At 35.9% G+C, this 20,815-nt stretch overlaps 1 pseudogene; it reads right to left on the reverse strand.

Annotated features, from left to right (window-relative positions):
• Window positions 1-3,930: 3,930 nt before the first annotated feature.
• The window catches only part of LOC149220162 (6-phosphogluconate dehydrogenase, decarboxylating 3, chloroplastic-like), a 41,739-nt pseudogene continuing 24,854 nt past the window's right edge, over window positions 3,931-20,815 (reverse strand).

A 20,815-nucleotide genomic window follows, 5' to 3' on the forward strand; every position in this document is an offset into this window, starting at 1 on the left:
ATACATGACTTGAGGTTTCGAACTTGATGAGGGCACCCAGCTGGAATGAACACTGCCTCACCAAGATGTTGTTCAAATGTCCATGCTTCTACTCCATATTATTCTTTCAACCTTCTCTTATTCTCAACACAAAGGTAAATCCTCTGATGATGAATGGGATGAATAACCTCTCTAAGACACTTACTGATAGGAGAAGTGGGGAATATGGAAGTAAGTAAAACCAACATTTAAGTAAAATGCCATGAAATAAATTTAATTTGCATTCAACTGCAACAACTAAAAAAATGTTGACTAGTTGCTTAAAACTCAGATCCATCTTTTTTCACAGGTCATATATGCTTGAAATCCATGAATGTGGTACAAACTTTAAATATCTTTATGAAATAATGCAAATGTCTTCATGTAACCACCAGAGCCATAACTCCATTCCTTAAACCTGGATAAAACAATCTTCATCCACTAAAGCTTGAATAGGTTTGAAATATGCAAAGTATGGCATGATATTGCCTAAAAAGGCCTAAAAACTATGTATAGTTGAAATATTATTAGGTTTGGGCATTTCCGACACAATATTTGGTAAAGTTCAAAGCTTCACAAATAAGAAATTCAGAGCGTTGCTTCATAAGTACTCCCTGTAAAGGGAATGGTTTCCCAGTGAAAGAGACCATATCATCTTCTTTTGGTAGAAGTCTTATAGGAAAAGGGTATACTCTAAACAATAGCCTCTGAAGCATAGGCAAAGCCATGTCTTCTGAGGATCTGGAAGCCATTGAAAGATCAAGGTCTCATCAGTAGTAAAGGTCAACAATACAACTAAACCATAAAATACCCAACTCAAAGCTTAAAGTTATATGCCTAAATTTTTCCAAAGCATAAAATACCTAACTCAAAGCTTAACATTATATGCCTCTTAATGTGAGACATGGGACTCAAAAACTTCCCAAAAGGTGCTTGCATGCTGGGGTGTCCATCTTTTCAGATAGCATACCATACCATGTCAATTTGGAGCACAAGAGAAGAAACCAAGTGTTTTGGACAACCCATGGAATTTTATGGAATTACAAGGTGAAAAGCAACACCAAAATTGCTTTATAAGTTGTCCAAGGAAGGTTTTCACACAAAAACTGAAGAAATAACCTAAAAATCAGTAATATTATCAACAAAATAAAAATTTCAAGCCTATTGAAAACAATAAACATTTCCCCCTTATACTTTCTCAAATGTCCAATAATTTTCTGCATTTTCTAAAGATTAATGACATGTTCAAAGTCACTGATGATGAAACACATTCCTAATTAATGGAACTTTCAAGCCCATAGGTAGTGAAACAAATTCCATCAGAGATTTCCTTAGGAGCACAAACCAAAAACGACAACATTTTGAATGTACTATCTAGATTATTTTTAAGAAAACACTTATAAACTATATTAAAAACTATCAACAAGAGTTTAGTTGTGGATGCAACATGCATCTCTACTCCTTGTTGGTAGGTATGTGATGCAAAAATGTTATAAATTTTTATTTATTGAGTTTATTAAAACACAAAGAAGGGTGAGCGAAATGTTACACAAAAGACAACATGTTACTATATAATATCACTTCCCTATATGGAAAGCAGATAATGTATTCTAGATTCCGACTCTTGGTTTTGGGAAAACTCAGGCCTATTCATGAAGCGATGGAATCCATCATTCAATCCCTCAACAACAGTCATAACCTCAGCACTAGTTTGGGTGAGATTGCCAAACCTACCCTTGCATCTCTGGAATTTCTCCTCATTAAAAGCCATTGGAAATGCAATTGGGAAATTTTACTGCAGGTGCCCAGAAACAAAGGAATATGCTAGAACCAACTATGCACGCATCTATGTGGAAATAGACTTTAGTGTCGGATTCCCAGCTGAAATACACCTAACAAGTAAAGACTATGTGTGGAACCAGAAACTCGATTATGAAAGTGTCCTCTTCAGATGTTGATCCTGCTTTGAGACAGGCCACCTAGCCAAAAATTGACCAAAAGCCTCCCAGAAAAATTTGCTAGAAAAAATCACCACAGGTCTACATGGTGGGAAGGAGCACAAAAAGAACACTACACTGTCATCAAAGAAGAATACTCTCGAGAAAACTCTGAATCACAAGAAATCGGGCAAGAAAGAAACAACTCTCAAGACAAGTAGGGGGAAAGCCCCGCCCAACAACAAAAGAGTGAACTCGACAACTCCTCAAGCATCAACAATGATGAGGATTCGAATACCGCACAAAATAAATCTTCATTTAATAGCAAAGTAGATCTCCTAGACCAAAGTTCTTCCTCGACTATCTTCAAAAGGATAAACATAATAGACTGCGAAGCTAAGACACCAATGTCCCAAGAACCATAAGAGATGAAGGAGATGCAAGATAAAAAAAAGTTGGAAGATTGTAGAGAAAAAAAAAGAAAGCTACAACACCAATCTCGCCAAGAAAGACAAGGAGCCAAATAATTAAAAACTAAGAAAATTATAGGTCCGATAGACCAATTTGGTCTCAGTGGACGTTAACCACCACCACCATCATCGTCATCATCATCATAATTTTTCCTCATCATTACTTTCAAGAAGATTGAAGTGAAGTGAGGAGAACATTGAGCAAAACATTCCTCAACTATCGAAGTGAAGATGGGAAATATTATGCAAAACATGATATAGAGAAGGTGAGTATGGGGAAAGACATTATGAAAAACATAATACAAGGAAGATGAACATTAGAATGCATATCCTTTACTAAGAAAAGAACAACATTCTTATGAGTGTAAAACTTATGCATTCAATTTGTTTTCCTTCAGAGTGTCACCTGCAAGACAATTATTATCCCTCACAAGTGGCTCATACCCATAACCCAATGACCTAATGGAGACTCTAGGTAAACCAACTAATTTTGGTAAATATAAAACATTCTTTGTTTACCTTCACTAGTTGTCAAAAACCCTAATTATTGAAATTTATGTTTTTTGATGTTAGGGTAACTCAAAAAGTGCAAAATGTTTGAGTTGAAAATACACGCAAACTCGCTTTCAACAACTGCCCACTCATTAGTTTGCTTCATTTCTTATCCCAAGTCCTCATTAGTTTAAGTCATTTCTTATCCCAAGCCAAGTTTGGTTCATGATTCAGAATCAAACTCAATGAGTTAGACTATTGCGTGAGCTTAGAAAGCTAATTCCAATGGGAAACGTAGAAAGCTAATTTTCAAAAGCGATTGAACATGTCTCATTTTTTTTACATCAAGTTAACTTACATAGATTAAATATCAAATTCATATCTATTTTTGAAATTGCAGATTTCTTCGAACTAAAGCACATTTGATATACTTCGACTATAAAACTAAACCCAATTTCGAATTTAATTGTGATTTATAATATGATCTGGTCCACTACCATTTATCGATATTTTTACGACAACAATTTCAAAAAACTCCAATATCCATTTAACAAGCAGATCCGATAAGAAATTTAACTGCTATGTATTAAGACACAAACACCGGGCATTGGGACTTTTGAATGGTTCTTGTTTATAAATCCCCAACGGCCCAGATCCGATATGCAACTTTTGCAATAATTTTTGTTTATAATCCCCGATAGCCCAGATCCGATATGCAACTTAATTATGGTTTATAAACGATATCGGGTCCGTAACATAATATCAAAACTTTTAAAAGATTACATGTATAAACCTTCGATGCTTCTGATTCTTTGATGTACTACTTCGCCTTCCACCTGCTTCTATCTTCTCTACTTATTATGCGTTTATGAGCAATGATCTTGCTATCATCAACTTTGTCTCTATATGTCAATCGAAATTCAAAACTTGCGCGCATAACTCAAGCGTGTCTGCTTATGAAGTTGAATTTGGTTAACAGAAGCATAATTTGAACTTGGATAGCAAATTCACTTCTATGCCTTGCTCAGCTTAGTAATCTTTGTCCATTATGTGTGGAAATAACCATGGCGATCGATCTGCCCATAGGTGTGTGCACCAAACTGGTCCCGTTGTGCCTGGGCAATATTTGCAGGCAATCAGGCATGACGGTAGGTGTCAAAATAGTTCATTCATGGGGTGCTGATTCCAACGCTGATTGCCAAATTCACCGCTCTCCTCCAAGTAGCTTGCCTATCAACCATCTCTTTCGCAAACTTTGGATCGACCAAGAGACTTGGAAGCTGCGGATTCCGCTCATAGGCCCTCTTAATCCGATCCAAGAAAACAACCTTGATAATGCACCGCCCTTTCCAGATTTGAGCCAATTCCCGAAGGTTCAGATTCCACGCCTTCTCTGTACTCTCGGTGCTAAGCATATTCATCTCCTGTGCGTAGCTATAGATCTTTGACGCATACAACGCCTTGCTGACATTATCGACCAATTTGGTTCAGATTACACGCCTTCTCCATACTCTTGGTGCTAAGCATATTCATCTCCTGTGCGTATTTATAGATCTTTGATGCATACAACGCTTTGCTGACATCATCGACCAATTTCCTCTGGTCAATGGTCCCTCCACCAACCAAAACATCAAGCAGGCCAGTCTCTTTGAAAATCTTCACAGTATTTTCTTCGGTGAGTTTGAGTCGATTGTAGATTTCCCGAATATTTCAGGATCCGATGGACATGGACATGGACACGAAATATTTCAGGATTTGACCGCGCCTATGTCCGTCGGATCCTGGAATATTCAGGGAATCTGCAATCGACTAAAATATGGCCCGGTATCTTCACATCAGCCTCGCGCTCCTCCTTCAGGCCATTGAGATACCTGCAATCAAGCGAGGCAACAATTGTGGGTGCTAGAACAGAGAGCTCTGCATCTTGCTGCACAGTCCATTTTCCAGTCCCCTTCATTCGAGTCTCATCCAATATCTTATCTACAAGCTCCCCACCGCCATAATCATCCTTCATAGTAAAAATATCAGCAGTTATCTCAACCAAAAAGCTCTCAAGCTCACCTTTGTTCCACTTCGCAAAGGTCTCCGCCAGTTCCTGATTGCTCAGACCCCCAACATGCCTGAGCACATCATATGCTTCGGAGATCAACTGCATGTTTCCATACTCTATGGCATTGTGGACCATTTTCACAAAGTTCTCGACCCCTTCGTGATCCGGATCTTGGGAGGAGGCCCCCAATATCTAAAAGATTGAAATGGATCTTGGGGGAAAGACCCCAAGATCTGAAAAAAAATTGAAATGCCAGAAGAAAAAAAGAGGAAAATGTCCAATAAACAAAACCACAAAGAAACTTTTTATTAAAACTGATAATAACTGTAAAGACTACATTGTGGCGGACAATATGTCCTTTTACAAAATGTGGCTTGTTACTTATAGCATTTTTCCGTTACAATACCACAGGTCAATTCCATGGGTGAATGAATACCATGGGTGGATTTTACAATACCACGGGTGGATGCCATTTACAATACCATGGGTAAATTCCATGGGTCGATGAATAATATGGGTGGATGAGTACCATGGGTTGATGCCATTTTCCATTCGGATCATTCCTCCCTCCTTAAGAAGTAATGGTCCCCATTGCGTAAAGTTTCCTCCTGCGAAGCCTTTGTTGAATATGAAGAGCCACTGAAGATAAGGGTTTTATGTGGTTAACCCAAAACCCTGATAAATGAAGATCAGAGGATAGAGATACCCTGTAATTATTGTGACCAACTGTGATTCCGACAGTGTGCGGCCTAGCAAATAGACTTCAATGACAAGGATTTTATGCAGTTGACCCATAACCATGATGTTGGTTGCTGATGAAGTAGCATGTGCCTACATAGCCTGGGGTGGGAGGGCACGTATCCAAATAACCTAAGCCGAATGCTGCTATGCTGAAACTGATTAATGTGAAGCAGGTGCCTACTAAAGTGGGGTGGGAGGGCACGTCTTCAATGGGAACCCACTCCAAATGCTGCTCCAGAATTAAAATGGGCATAACTCAATCAATACAGCTCAAAATATTTATTATAACCTATTTTTGGAAGCAGAAGGATCATTTTGCATCTTCCCATGAGTTGGAAATCCTTATCTGGACACTCTGAGATCCAAGATTCGCGTTGCAACAGTTCTGCCATCACAAATTTTTTGATAAAATAGCTAATTTTAAATCAGCGATATCTCCCACATCCGAACTCCGTTTTGACCCATTTGTTTTTTGAAATTGGGTGATTTTTCGAGAGGAATCCAGATCTGGTATTTGTTTTTGTAAATTTTGTACCAAATGTTTTAGATCTGATCTGCAAAGTCGTCGCCCATGGAATCATAACCTGCTCTGATACCACTGATCCGGATCTTGGGAGGAAGCCCCCAAGATCATGGAAAATTTTAGGGGCTAATGTTCGAGTGGGCTAATTTTCCATGGATTCGCCAATTGACGATTCGCCCAAATTTTAGAATATAAAATTATTTTACCTTAAAAATCGCCAACATTATAGAGAGACTATATATAAAATAATTATAAATTTGATTAATTTTACAAATATATCAATAAACATTTATAATTTGCATATTAGGGATTAGTGAGATTCGCCAATGTTTGAAACTTCAAGAAAATTTTCCATCCTTAAAATTTTCCTTGCCCAAGATCTAAAAGATTGAAATGGATCTTGGGGGAAAGACCCCAAGATCTGAAAAAAAATTGAAATGCCAGAAGTAAAAAAGAGGAGAATGTCCAATAAACAAAACCACAAAGAAACTTTTTATTAAAACCGATAATAACTGTAAAGGCTACATTGTGGCGGACAATCTATCCTTTTACAAAATGTGACTTGTTACGTATAGTATTTTTCCGTTACAATACCACGGGTCAATTCCATGGGTGAATGAATACCATGGGTGGATTTTACAATACCACAGGCGAATGCCATTTACATTACTATGGGTAAATTCCATGGGTCGATGAATAATATGGGTGGATGAGTACCATGGGTTGATGCCATTTTCCATTCGGATCACTTCGTCTCCAACGTATATAACGCAGGGCCCGTCATCGACCTGCCAACGACCTTGGTGAGGAAATCTTCGATATACCTGTAGCCATCGGGAAGGTCCTCTTCACTCAATTCTCGGAGCTCGTCCACAACTACTACAACAACGATTTGCATTCCAATTTTAGCGGCGACCCCGATCCTAGCTTGGACTATGGTTTCAAGGGTGCCGAGATCGCCATGTATGCCTACACAAGCACGTTGTATTGCAGACAACGAGAAAGACGTTGTGCACTATAGAAGATGGAATCCTTGTCCAAATATGAACGCCCTAGATGAAGTTATCAAAACTAGATGAGCTTAGTTATTGATTGCTCTACACGTGTCTGGAAAGCATATTTGTTTTAGGCAACAAATATTCTACGGTTTCCTAATTTCTACAGTGTCGTGAAGAGGAACCTCATCATAAAAATCATACCAGCTTAATTAATTAAGCCTTTTACGACACCAATTTTCATTTTGTGTGCCAGTCCCCCAGCCATGCGAAATGACATAGCCAGATTTCGAATACAATGAGTTGTAATTGAAACAGTTGTGCATCAAACTTTCTTGAACACTTTAACAAGATCCTTTTATTAAAATTACCATATAGAACTTATGCTTGTAGCAAGAAAATGCGATTCTTGGTGGTGGTAGTGACTCCGCTTGAGCTACTGTGCCTCCTTTGGCAATTATGGCTTCATCAACTTCTTCAAACAATGGATGCTACTCACCTCTCTCTCAACAAACAAAGGTTGTGTGAAGAACAACCAACACTTTATTTTCAATGCAGTTTCAATTCGGTATTTCAACTTCTTGGCATTCTAGTTCGTTTCCAAGGTGATTTCACTTGTCATGCAGATCACACCAATTTGATTTCACTTCTCATGCAGATCACACCAATTACATAGGGTTCCTCTCAACACACATAGATCGTTTTATTATTGTAATATTTACAAAAATATTTTACTTGATAAGGCATCTTCTCCTCATCTTACATGATTATTTTACTCATAAGACCCTCCCTTAAATTCTTTGACTTGAATTCATTCCTGTTTATACAAATATTTCTCCTATCCTTCAAAACAAATACACACACAAAATTTTTCCTTTCACTTAATTCCAGATTACACGGAAATGATATTGGAATTTTTCAGATACAATTATGAGAATAAGGAATCTTTCAATCGCTTCATTCAACAAATCCTGTACATACATACAAATATTCAGAAACACACATTTCTCTTTCTTGCTCTGATACCACTTAGATGTAGGAAAATCCAATTTTTTGCAACCCTTCAATCTACACATGGAGAATTCTTTGAAACAAGTCTACCACTTGTTCTTTGATCAACTCACACTTAAATCCATAATCCATCACCACATTCTTCTAAGTCATAGAGACTTCTACAGATTTGGAACCCATGTAGGTTCTACACATGGAGAATTCTTTGAAACAACACGTCTACCACTTGTTCTTTGATCGACTCACACTTAAATTCATAATCCATCACCACATTCTATTAGGTCATAGAGACTTCTATCGATTTGTAACCCATGTAGGTTCTACCCAAATTCAACCTCAATCTTAATTGGAATTCTATGCTCTAAACAAATTAACACTTCGTTATTTCTCTTACAGCCATTCACATAGATTTGACTGTCTTCTATCAAGATTCTTGTACATTAATAAGTAAGCATTCACATTAAGTGAACATCCACCAGATATCCATGCATCCATGCACAAACACATAAAATTAAAACACATCATTTAACAAATTCCTCCTCATTAATAAACACCAGAACTATACATACATAATAAAAATAATGATTTATTCTCCTATGGTTTGATTCTACATGCATTTGGCCATTAGCCTTGCCCGCTTATAATGATTAAATACAAAGTTAGAAGAAAAGTACATTTGTTTACAACCTCAAAGCACTCCAATAGTTTCTAAGATCTCTAAGCTTTTGCTCAACTTACTAACAACTCCTAGGATTATGCAAAGATTTTTGCATATAATCTCTTATTATTTATTTCCTAAATCTCACATGCCTTAAAAGGAAGATTTTCTTGTTAAAATCTTATTTCTATTCATATTTCTTTTAGTAATAAATAAATTAAAATTATTTACATTAAGGAATTAGGATTCATTTTTCATGTTGAAACTCGGTTTGGAGCTTGGTTTGAAAGCTCTAATGCTCATGCATCAATAAATGTGTTTAGATATTGAGGGTTTTTTGGAAAATATTTACATGAAAAGGAACTGAAATTTTTGTGTCATGGGGAACTTGCTTGAGGGTTTGGATTGAGCCTCCATGCTCAATCTCAAATTGCCAAGTCTGGGATATCTTTGAAAATGTAAATGGTTTTGGCCATGTATCAAATTGTTTTACTATAAATACTATCCGCTTTGTTTCAAAAATAAAACTAATACACCAAATTATATACCACTTAATAATTTTTTTTAATAAATCATTTAAAAATAATTCTTAATAAAAAATTTAATATAGAATACAAATCATAAAACTCCACACATTATCTCACACATTACAGGAGTAAAGAGTAATTAAATTTTATTATAGAGGTATGGACATTTTCCCTTAACCTTAGTGTCCTAATGATGAACAACTAACTTAAATTTTAACAAGTTGAATATATCTTAAAATTATAACAGCATAGATCTATCTTAACTCCGAATCTACCAAAAAATGAGAGGGATCAAATCTCTTTTCACTTTAAAATAGGTTGCACCTCAAGAAATTTGATCCTTCTCAACACTTAGTATATTCAAAATTAAGATGGATTTAGGCTGGCTTAATTATTCATTATAATTAATTATACTTATAATATATCTTTTTATTTTATTTTTATGTAATTTGATCTAGTCAAAATATTTCATTAATAATCATAATTATAATTTTTTGTTATGTTAATTTGACTGAGTCAAAACGTGTAACAAGACCAGACAGGACATTACAACATGTCTTCCATATTAAGCAGGTTAGTGTTTCTCTACACAAAAAATTAAATGTATATAATTAATGAAAATTTCAAACATAGTAATGTGAAAATTTTGTCCCTAAAAAGGATAAGACTTGACAAGTTGAAAACACCATCTTTTTCCTACTAAGTTGAAAACACTTCTTGCCATAAAAAATTAAATGTATGTAATTAATGAAAATTTCACAACATAATAATATAAATATTATATCCCTAATAATAAGTGAGGAGTCCACCCAAAATATTCGACAACTCTAAATATGCACACAATAAAACCGCACACAATAAAATTTCAAAGATTGAGGTACAACATGTAAAATGTTCTAAACTTCCAATAAAATTGCATTAATGAGTATCCGAAGATGTTGTTATGAGTTCATTTAACATTATGCTTAGCTTCGTTGAAATGTATGCAAACCCTAAATAGATGTTAAAAGTTTTAAGAAAAAATGCAACAAGGGTGTTCCAACAAGTAACAACCTTAATGCATTCCATAATGGGTTATTATGGACGACTTGTGACTTGCATTCCATAATGGGTTATTATGGACACTTATTTGGTCATTTATGAATTTGTTAGGTTATGTGGTCTTAATCGTGTATCCATTATGCTGTGTCTTTTGGTTAAATTTTAATTAAAAAAGTAGTTCAAAGTTACAATAATAATAATTGTTAATTTTGTATTAATTAAATTTTAGGTTATAAAGCTATGAATTATTATATTATTTTATATTAGCAAAATATTTTATTTATTTTTTAAATTATTGAATTTTATTTATTTAGTACGTTATTAGTGGTTAGATTTAAAATGTTGCAAGGCTCTAGTTTTTTGAGCTTTTGTTAAGTTTTATAGGTTTTCTTACTTAATGACTCTATAAAGGTGGAGTAGCTAAATTTTAAAGCAAAAAAGACTCCAATTTTTGTTGAGTTTTTGCTAATTAACTATTTTTAAAGCAAAAATAACATAAAAACATTAGGTGGATGAAACACTAGTCATCCTTATTCAAATAAACTTATTGCTCTCAACTCTTACAACCAATACATTACAACAATCATGATCATGAGTTGTTGGGAATTGGTATCCTAAAAGATGATGTCATCAATTATTTGTCATTCAGGTCATCTTCTGGAATAAATAGATGGAGTGCTAGTCATTCTTATTCAAATGCAACTGGTTGTTCTCAACTCCTTGAGCCAAGAGCTTATATCAGTCATGATCATGAGTTGTTGGGAAGCAATCCTAGAAGATTATGTGTGCTTGCATCATGAGAAAAATACTCATTAGTCATGTGCACAACATAATTTTGTCTCTTGGTCCCAAATTAGTTCACTGACAATCACATGGTCAACTGACCATAACCATCTTCAAGTCATTAAAAGTGAGGATTATCTAACTTTCAAATTTGATGTAAACTTGGGCATCCAACATTAGGTTAATATGAATAAATGGTAGGTGAATCGTAATTAGATTGACAAAAGAAATATGATAAGTGACTAAATGAGTTGCTAGAGAATTGCCAATGAAGAAGCGAACTCAAATCAAGATATCCCTACAATACTAAGAGGATTATTATCAAGTAGATCGTTTAAGTATGAATTAGGTGAAGTAGGTCAACTTATAGTAATTTGGGCAAATGGAGATGATAAACTATAAAATACCTGTACATCCTCCACTTCTCATCTCGATCACATCTATTTTAAGTTGAGCAATGCATTATGTCGATTTATTGTATGCACTTTGCCTTTTCACGACATCTATAATTTCTACCTTTTAATTTTATGATGTGGACTATAATTATGTCCGAATGTTGAATGCTTTGGATGCTATACAAGAACAAGCCATGTACTTAATCATATTAAATTTGGTTATTCATATTTTTTTCCAACTTCTCAATCTAAATTTTATTTGAATAAAATTATAAATAAATTAACACATTTATTATAGTTATTTTTAATAAAAAATATAAAGAAATTAACACATATTTATTATAATTATATTTGATAAAAATTATGAATAAACTTATACCTTAAATAACAATCATTAAATGTTATCTAATAATTAAGAGTTATTATTGATAGAGAAACTTCACTTAAATTAAGTGCAACGTGTTAAAACATTAAATACGTTGATAACACAATATTAATGGTAAAACAATTCCACTCAAACATCTAAGACATGATAATTGATGATTGTCACAAGAGCCATGGTATTTTTTCCCTAAGCTTTTAAATCACAATGCTGGAAACTAACTTGAGTTCTAACACACTAAATGTTAGTAAATGGTGGAGCCTCCAACACATAGTAATGTAGAGATGCATGAAATGGTCCAAGCCTTAATAAACATCTAGAGTTGTTGTTGCAGCTTAATGAAGACCCCAGTGATACCAATTTTTATTGGTGTTAAAAGTTCTCGAACATGTGTCTTAAAAAAACTTACCAACATTAAAGCATTTTCTAATGTGTTTCTTTCGACATCTTGGGATCTTACTAGGCACTCGTGAAATGCATTTTCTTAATCTTGGCTACCCCTACCTAAATCCTTAAGCTTGAACGAGCGTGGGTCATGAAAGAGGAGAAGTGTTTCCTTGCTTATATTATTCACAACTTTAGCAACTTATGACCATCCTTTATGGGGAATCACTCTTCATTAGTCCAAATGCATAATGCTTTATTTTCTTTTAGGATTTTGAATCTTAGTCAAGCAAAGCTCAAATTTCCAATAAATGGGGTTTGTCTTATGGGTGGTGATGTATTAGTTATGCTACTTTGGAAGCTTGGATTTAAGTGATATACAAAAAATCTAACATTAATCCTAATATTGGTTGAATTCCCCAATCTCCATTTAGAGTAGTGAAATTCTCCACTTTAATAGAAGTTGGTGATTCTTTGGGTTATTTCATCTCCTTGGCCTAAAAAACTGATTCTAATATGTTTATTTCTTATAATAGGATATGCATTTTTTATGCAAACTTGAGAAAACCTCTACATGGCCACATTCTTTTGGATAGTTTTAACCACATTTGGACTCATCTCCATAATTACAATCACATTATATTTCATAGCAAACTTTACTTTGACTATGGCATCAAATTGTATTGCTTGAAGGCAAAGTCTTCTCTAGCTCTAAAAGGAGAAACATAGAATTCCTTATGGTAGCAACACATAAAGATGAATAACTATTGAATGGATCCAATAAATACTCCTTGGGATTTGACAAATGCACATTATTTTACTACCCAAATTAGCACCCTTATGAAAGTCCCAATTGTGGTGCCATAGGGGTAAGCACACTTTGGAAATGCATAATTATCATCTTAACAAAACCTCCCCTTCACTTTAGGCCAACCCACGAGGGGTATCCCAATCTATGGAAATGAACCTCTAAGGTATATCATTATATGCATAATGCAATTCACTTCAAACATACACCTTAATATATAGTTAGATAGACCAATTCCAAACAAGTGATAAGATGCCTTAAAATTATTTCACAAGCAACTAGGGCATCAAACACCACAATGAATGAGGTTTGGGAGCTGAGATCTAGAATAAAAGAACCTACAATGAAAATACAAACAATGCTATGGTATCACTCTAAAGATGTAAGAATAATTACCTTCAATGAACAATAAAGAGATCCAACTACATAAACCAAGAACAAATGTTATACTTGAGTTACCTCTTAATAATATGTTGAAAATTGGACAAGTTCGTTTTTACCCCTGAATTCCAAGATCTAATTTATGAATAAAAACAAAGAAAATGTAGATTTGGAGTAGGGAAAATCCGCCCAAGAGTGCCAAAAAGCATTTCTAATATTATATTTTGGGTGCCTTAGCTAGGGTAATGAATATAAAATGTAAAAAAAACTAGCAATGATGAATTACAAGTCCTAATGAAAAATACTAATAATATTAGCATAAACTTATTAAACTAGGTATTCAATCCCCCCAAGGTTTCACCACAAATCTCCAAAATAAAATATAAACACAATGAAGCACTTAGGATATGAATTCCACCATTAGATTGTGTTAGATAAAATTGATAAACAATATAATAATGAAAAAAATAAGTTGGAGCAGGGTTAAACTGCACATTTTAAGGTTAAAACCTAGCTTTTAGGGTTTTATCAATTCTATTTTTCATATTGTAATTTAATTTCCAACATTAGTAAACACCTTAAATTAGTACACAAAATGTTAGATAACACCTTTAAGCACATACCTATGGGGCCATTTTGCCCAACTAGGGCTATATATCAACAATTAAGTATAAATTAGTGGACAAAAATGTCTAGAAAATGAAATGCAACTGTTAACTTTACTTTAGACAATGAATAAATATTTTGGTATAATTTATCTTTTATAATTTATTATTTTTTTATATTTTCTTATTATCTTTTGTATGACAATAAAGAAAATAATCAAAGTTTTTTATGGTTTTTGTTTGATGTTTGGGAGTTAAACTTAGTGCCTTGTCTCCACTTAAGGCTTATGGGTTCAAGTAGGATGTCCCTCTAAGATTTGGTTATTCAATGCTTATGGATTAGAAGAAGGGACTGGAGTCTATAGACCAAATAATCCCTTGTCGAATCAAAACAAGTCATGAAAACCAAGGACCTATAAGAAGGGTTTCACTAAAGGGCATAAACTTCATCAATGAGATCAACAATGGAATGGAAAATAATACTTAAAAACCTTGTCAAGGAGCATAAAGTTAAACATAAGAAGAGGTTGAGCACTTACCACACCAATGAAGGAGAGTATGAGATAAACAAACCCTAGATGTCCTCCTTCCTAGTGACAATGTTTCCCTTTAAAGGATTAATCTTACTAGTTAGAAGTATTCTTGAAAATTCACAAATACATCTTCAATGAACCAAGAAAAATTACCAAAAAAGGGAGAGCTCTTATTAGTTGAGACCAAAACACCAAATAAATATCTTCTATTAATGGCTTAAGTTAGTATTCTCTGATAATTCACAACAATTTGGAATTAGAGGAGTGCCTATATTTATAAACAAGCTCACAATTCCTTCTCATTGTTTGTTCCCTAATTTTAGCCTAATGAATCACACAAAAATGACTTGTCATCCACACAATTTGGAGACTAAGTCAAAATAAAATTAAAATGATAATTTACATGCTTGGAACCCTCACAAAGGAGGTGACATCATTGTCTAGGTGGAGCAAGCTACCTTTAGGGTACAACATTCCATTAGTAATGTAATTAGGAGACCTAAAAACAAGGTAAGGCATGACCCTTTCCCACCTCAACTCCAAAGTCTACCTAAAATAAGTGAAATTAATTCTCCAAATGATCCAAGTGGATCTTCAGACATAATGGCATGGAAAAAGCTCAAAATTCAAAGTGGCAGAAAGGCAATTATCTTGACATTAGATCGAAGTGCTCGTTGCCTTGATTCCAACGGTGTGAACGACACTCCAATCCGAGTATGAATAAAGGAGATAGAAGCAGTCAAAGTTCTGGGTTGACTTGTAGGAAACAAGGGAAAATGAAAGTCTAAGGATGCTCCTGGAAATAGTCCCATTGCGTAGATCTTTTCATTCTGAATCTATTGCAACTTGAACGGGCTAAAATGGACTTCGGATGATGAAGTTATCGCGAAAAGAAGTTACCTTTGTTCCTTTGAAAAAGGAGGCATTTCCTCTAAAAATAGGCTTAAAGGCTTCTAAAGGAAAATCACAATTGGAGGGGTCCAAAGGGCGGACTTAAGGCAGGTGGATGGAACTCTCAATCAGTGATCTTCGATTAATCGCAATTGGGGGGCAGGTGACATGCGATTTTGGCGTCGAAGATTGACATCAATGATCGGCGTCGGTGTATGCCATATGGAAGAACCCTGGGCTGTTATATATGCGATATGCCGACAGCGATACGCCGATATCGGTGATCCCCGTGACAAAGTATGTTGCGATATGCGATAAGAGTAGACTCGACAGGAGAATAGGGCCAATTTAATGAAATTTGAGTTTTGGCTTAAACCTTTTCGGTAGGATTTTTCAGTGTATCCCGTGTATTGTTGTATTAATGAAAAAAGAGCTATTTCAAGGTTTTTGTTCGAACAATATCTATTATAAACGAATAGACCCACGATTTAAGCGCACTTGTAACAAAACAATGTTATAAAACCTGATGAATGCAGAAAAGTGAAGGGGTGAGAGGAATTTGCACGCAGTTCGAGGCAGAAGCTTGTGGAGGGGCAAAAGTGCATTTTGTCAAAACTTGACAAATTTTATATGGTTTCAGCCCTTCTCGACACCACAAACGCAATGGTGACATCCATTTCTCCATCTGAGTTCTGCATTTTGCAACCGTTTTCCAGAATGGAGGTATAAGACTCCTTTTGTGTAACTGATGATTGTAATCTTTTTTTTCATGCCATTAATGAATGAAGGCCTCCCCATTGATCAAGCAGGGCCCGAAGACATAGTCCAAGTTGGATGAACTCCGTTATCAAGTCTTGTTGTCTTCTTCTCATGCTTTATGTGTTTCTTCTTCTTCTCTCATGTGCACATTAAATTTCTATGGTTAAGCTGCAATTTCTACATGTGATTCTTTAATACATCTATAAGCAAAAGATCATTGGATCAAGTGGTATCAGAGCAGGTCTTTTTAGATGTGAATTGCATGTTTGTATGCTAACAAGAAACAGGCTCCGAAGAGGCGAAGGGAAACTAGAGTCTTTCGATCCCGAAGTGGGGCATGCACATCGAAGGAGAAACATGGCAGATGAAGAGGCTTGTCTTGAAGAGGAGCGCAATTTCCGCAAGACCTTCTATTCAATGGCAGAGAATGTTGGTTAGTTGCTTTCAAGGCTAGAGAAAGCAGAAGAGAGAAAACCAGAAGAAAAAGGTTCAACACATGGAGATGATGGAGAAGAACCCCCTCCTTCTCCTTCCACGAGTGAAAGTTCTTCTTCCTATCACCACCATAATCACAAAAATTCAAGGGATGCATCTAAGAAACCTTTCTTTAAATTAGATGTCAAATTTGATCTCCCCATGTTTAATGGTGAAAGTAATGCAGAAAAGCTTAATAATTGGATTAGGCAGATTGAGATCTACTGCAGGATTCAACAGATCGTGGAGGATGAGGCAAAGATTCAGCTGACCTCTCTACGGCTGAGCAACACCGCTCTCGTTTGGTAGGAGAGAAAATTGCAAAGCAGTAAGAATGTGATTAACCTTTTTTCCTCATGGCCTGATTTCATTTTTGCGTTAAACAAACAATTTTATCCCTTGGGTTACAAGCAAAAAGCATTAATGAATTGGCAGTATTTAAGGCAAGGCAAAGGTCAAGATGTTCAAAGTTTTACAGAGGAGTTTAGAAAGCAATCACTTAATTTGGATATTGCACTTGATTCACCTGAAGTAGTAACTAAGTACAGTGGATCATTACATAGTTACATTAGGCATTCATTATTGTTGTTTGAACCAACTATTATTGACTCCGCTAGTGTGAAGGAAATTCATATTAAGAACAGGGGCAAAAATGAAAGAGATGGTCATTACAAGAAACCACCATTCAAACCTACCAATGGCAAACCTAAAGCGAAATAGAAAGGAAAGGAGAAGCAGACGACATCAACCAAGAAAGAAGAAGGAGAAAGGCCTTATTGCACCCACTGCAAAAGGGAAGGTCACAATGACGATCACTGTTGGAAAATGCATCCAGAAAAAAGACCAAAGAAGTATGGAACAAAAGGTACTCTTACAACTCATGATAATTGTGAATCGCATGAAGGCACTAGTTCAGTAAAAGAGTCCCTTCCTAATGAACGAAAGAGATTTGAGTTATTTCATATTAGAGTTGTTGTAAATCATACTAAAGTGGAAACTCTATTTGATACTAGATCCCAAGCAAACTTAATTGCAGAATCCTTGGTAAAGAAACTCGGCTTAGAAACAAAACCACATCCAAAACCTTACCCGCTTGGATGGATAAATGATAAAGCAAAACTAATGTAACTAAGCATTGTAAAGTAAAATTTGTGATCGCTTCTAAGCTAGTGGATGAAGTAGAACTTGATGTGATCCCATTGGATATCTGTGGCATGGTGTTAGGGAGTCCATACCTATATGATAGAAAATAAATCTTCTTTCGTCACGAAAACAAATACCAAATCACAAAAGATGGGCTAGAATATATTGTAAGGGCTCATCAAACTAAAACCAATGCCAACCTTGTAAGTGCGGGACAAATGAAGAGGTTGGTAAATTCCAGTAAGGGTTGCATGCTTATGGTTGTAAGGAGAAAAGATGTAGAATTAGCTGATGCTTTCCAGGGTTGTGATTAGGAACATAAAAAGGAATTATGTGAATTAATTTCTAACTATGATTAGATGTTTCAGGAACCAAAGGGATTACCTTCGAAGAGGGAAATCCAACATGAGATCCATTTGCAGTATGACCTCCTTTACCAAATATTGGCATGTACAGGATGTCGACCATTGAGATGGAGGAAATCAAAAAACAAGTGCAGGAATTGTTGGACCAAGGGGTCCTCAGGCTGAGCACTTGTCCATGTGGCTCACCGATTGTCTTAGTGCGAAAGAAAGATGGCACATGGAGGATGTGCATGGATTACTGAGCACTAAACAAAATCACGGTGAAAAATCGTTACCCTCTTCCACGCATTGATGACTTATTAGATCAGTTAAATAATGCTATCTATTTCACCAAATTGGATTTGCGTAGTGGTTATCACGAGGTCCGAATTGTCGAGAAGGATGTGTGGAAAACCGCCTTCAAGACCAAACAGGGGCTATTCGAATGGATGGCGATGCCATTCGGACTTTGTAACGCTCCAGCCACTTTCATGAGGGTCATGAATGATCTCTTTAGGCCTTTCATTGATGAATTTGTTCTTGTATATCTAGATGATATCCTTGTCTTTAGTAAAAGTTGGAATGAATATGTGTGTCATGTGAAGAAAATGCTTGATGTATTGAAAAAAGAAAAACTATATATAAAATTGTCAAAGTGTGAGTTCGGGAAAACCTCTTTCATTTACCTAGGTCATATTGTTGGTCACAGTCAGTTAGAAATTGATCCTTCTAAAGTTGAAGCAATTGTAAATTGGCCTAAGCCTACTAGTGTAACTAAGGTCCGCAACTTTTCAGGTGTAGTCCAGTATTGGAGGAGATTTATTGCCCATTTCTCTGTTATTGCAGTACCTTTGCACACATTGACAAGTGTGAAATAGGTCTTTCAATGGGGAGGAAAACAATAGAAGTCCTTCGAAACATTGAAGGAAAAGATCAACACCGCACCAGTCTTAGCCTTACTAGATCTCCAATAGCCATTCGAGATCGAAACAGATGCCAGTGGATATGCCATGGGAGTTGTACTGATGCAGCAAAAGAAGCCGATATGTTACCATTTCGAGAAGTTCTCTCAGGTTGTGATAAACTATCCTACTTATGACAAGGAGCTTTATGGCTTGGTTCAAAGTGTGAAAAAGTGGAAACAATACCTGATCGGAAAGGAGATCATCATCCATACAGATCCTCAGCCCTTGCAGTGTCTTCAGTCACAAACCAAGTTGTAGCAATCTCGTCATTTCAGGTGGATGGGTTTTCTTCAACAGTTTCATCTAGTAATAAATTATAAGAAGGGCACTAGCAACAAAGTGGCCAATATGCTATCTTGCCCTCCTATTTTTGCTTATGTTATTTTGCATAATGCTTCGTTATCTTTTGAGAGTTATTCTGAACAATATGCTAATGATGATGGTTTTAAGGAGATTTATGTAAAACTAACCCATGGTTCACAGGTGGAAAACTATCACTTGCAGGGGAAACTGTTGTATCACCTGGAAAATTATGCATTCCCATAGGGGAACGAGTACATGTAATTCGAGAGGCCCACACCTCTCTTCTGTCTGGTCACTTTGGTGTTGAATAGACTTTTTGTCATGTACAAAGATTTTGTTTTTGGCCTCATATGAAGAACACTGTGACTCGCTATGTAAAGGGTTGTATGATGTGTTCTGTTTCAAATCCCTCTAATAGAAAACTCAGGCTCTACACACCACTCCCTATTCCGAGTCGTCCATGGGAAAATGTGTTGATGGACTTTGTAGGAGGTTTTCCTTTGTCTAGAAAAAGTCACGACTATTTGTATGTCGTCGTTGATCATTTTAGTAAGATGTGTATTTTAATGCCTTGTAAAAAGCAGATCACTGCAGAGCAGACTGCTTATCTTTTCTTTCAGCATGTTTGGGTCCATTTTGGGTTGCCCACATCGATTGTGTCAAATCGGGACTCTCGCTTTCTCGGAGAGTTTTGGACCAACTTGTGGAAGATGATGGACACCAAGTTGAAAAGAAGCACGACATTTCATCCACAGGCTGACGGACAGACAGAGGTTGTCAACCGCACCGTGGTACATTTGTTGCGAGGCTATTGTGTGAAACATCCTAAGTTGTGGGATGAGCATCTTCCATATGTGCAACATTCCTACAACCGAGCAATGCACTCATCTACACAACGTTCACCATTTGAGACATGTTTTGGTTACTTGCCAAAGGACCCTTTTGATATGGTCTTTGGAAGGGAAGATGACTCCAGTGGACGTAATGACAGGGACAAAGTGCAGCAGTTCATTCAGCGGATCCAGTTGATACACCAAGCAATACAAGAGTAGTTGGAGAAAAGTCGAGCCTGTTACAAGGCTCAACATGAAAAACACCAAGTTGACCATCAATTTCAAGTGGGCGACAAAGTGTGGTTCCATATCAGCAAGGACAGGATGAAGGGAGAAGGGAAGAAGTTGTGACCAATCCGGTATGGTCCA

Source organism: Pinus tabuliformis, chromosome Q (assembly GCF_031772625.1).
Source record: "Pinus tabuliformis cultivar Carrire ecotype Pingquan chromosome Q, CPIR1, whole genome shotgun sequence".
Taxonomy (NCBI): Eukaryota; Viridiplantae; Streptophyta; class Pinopsida; order Pinales; family Pinaceae; genus Pinus; species Pinus tabuliformis.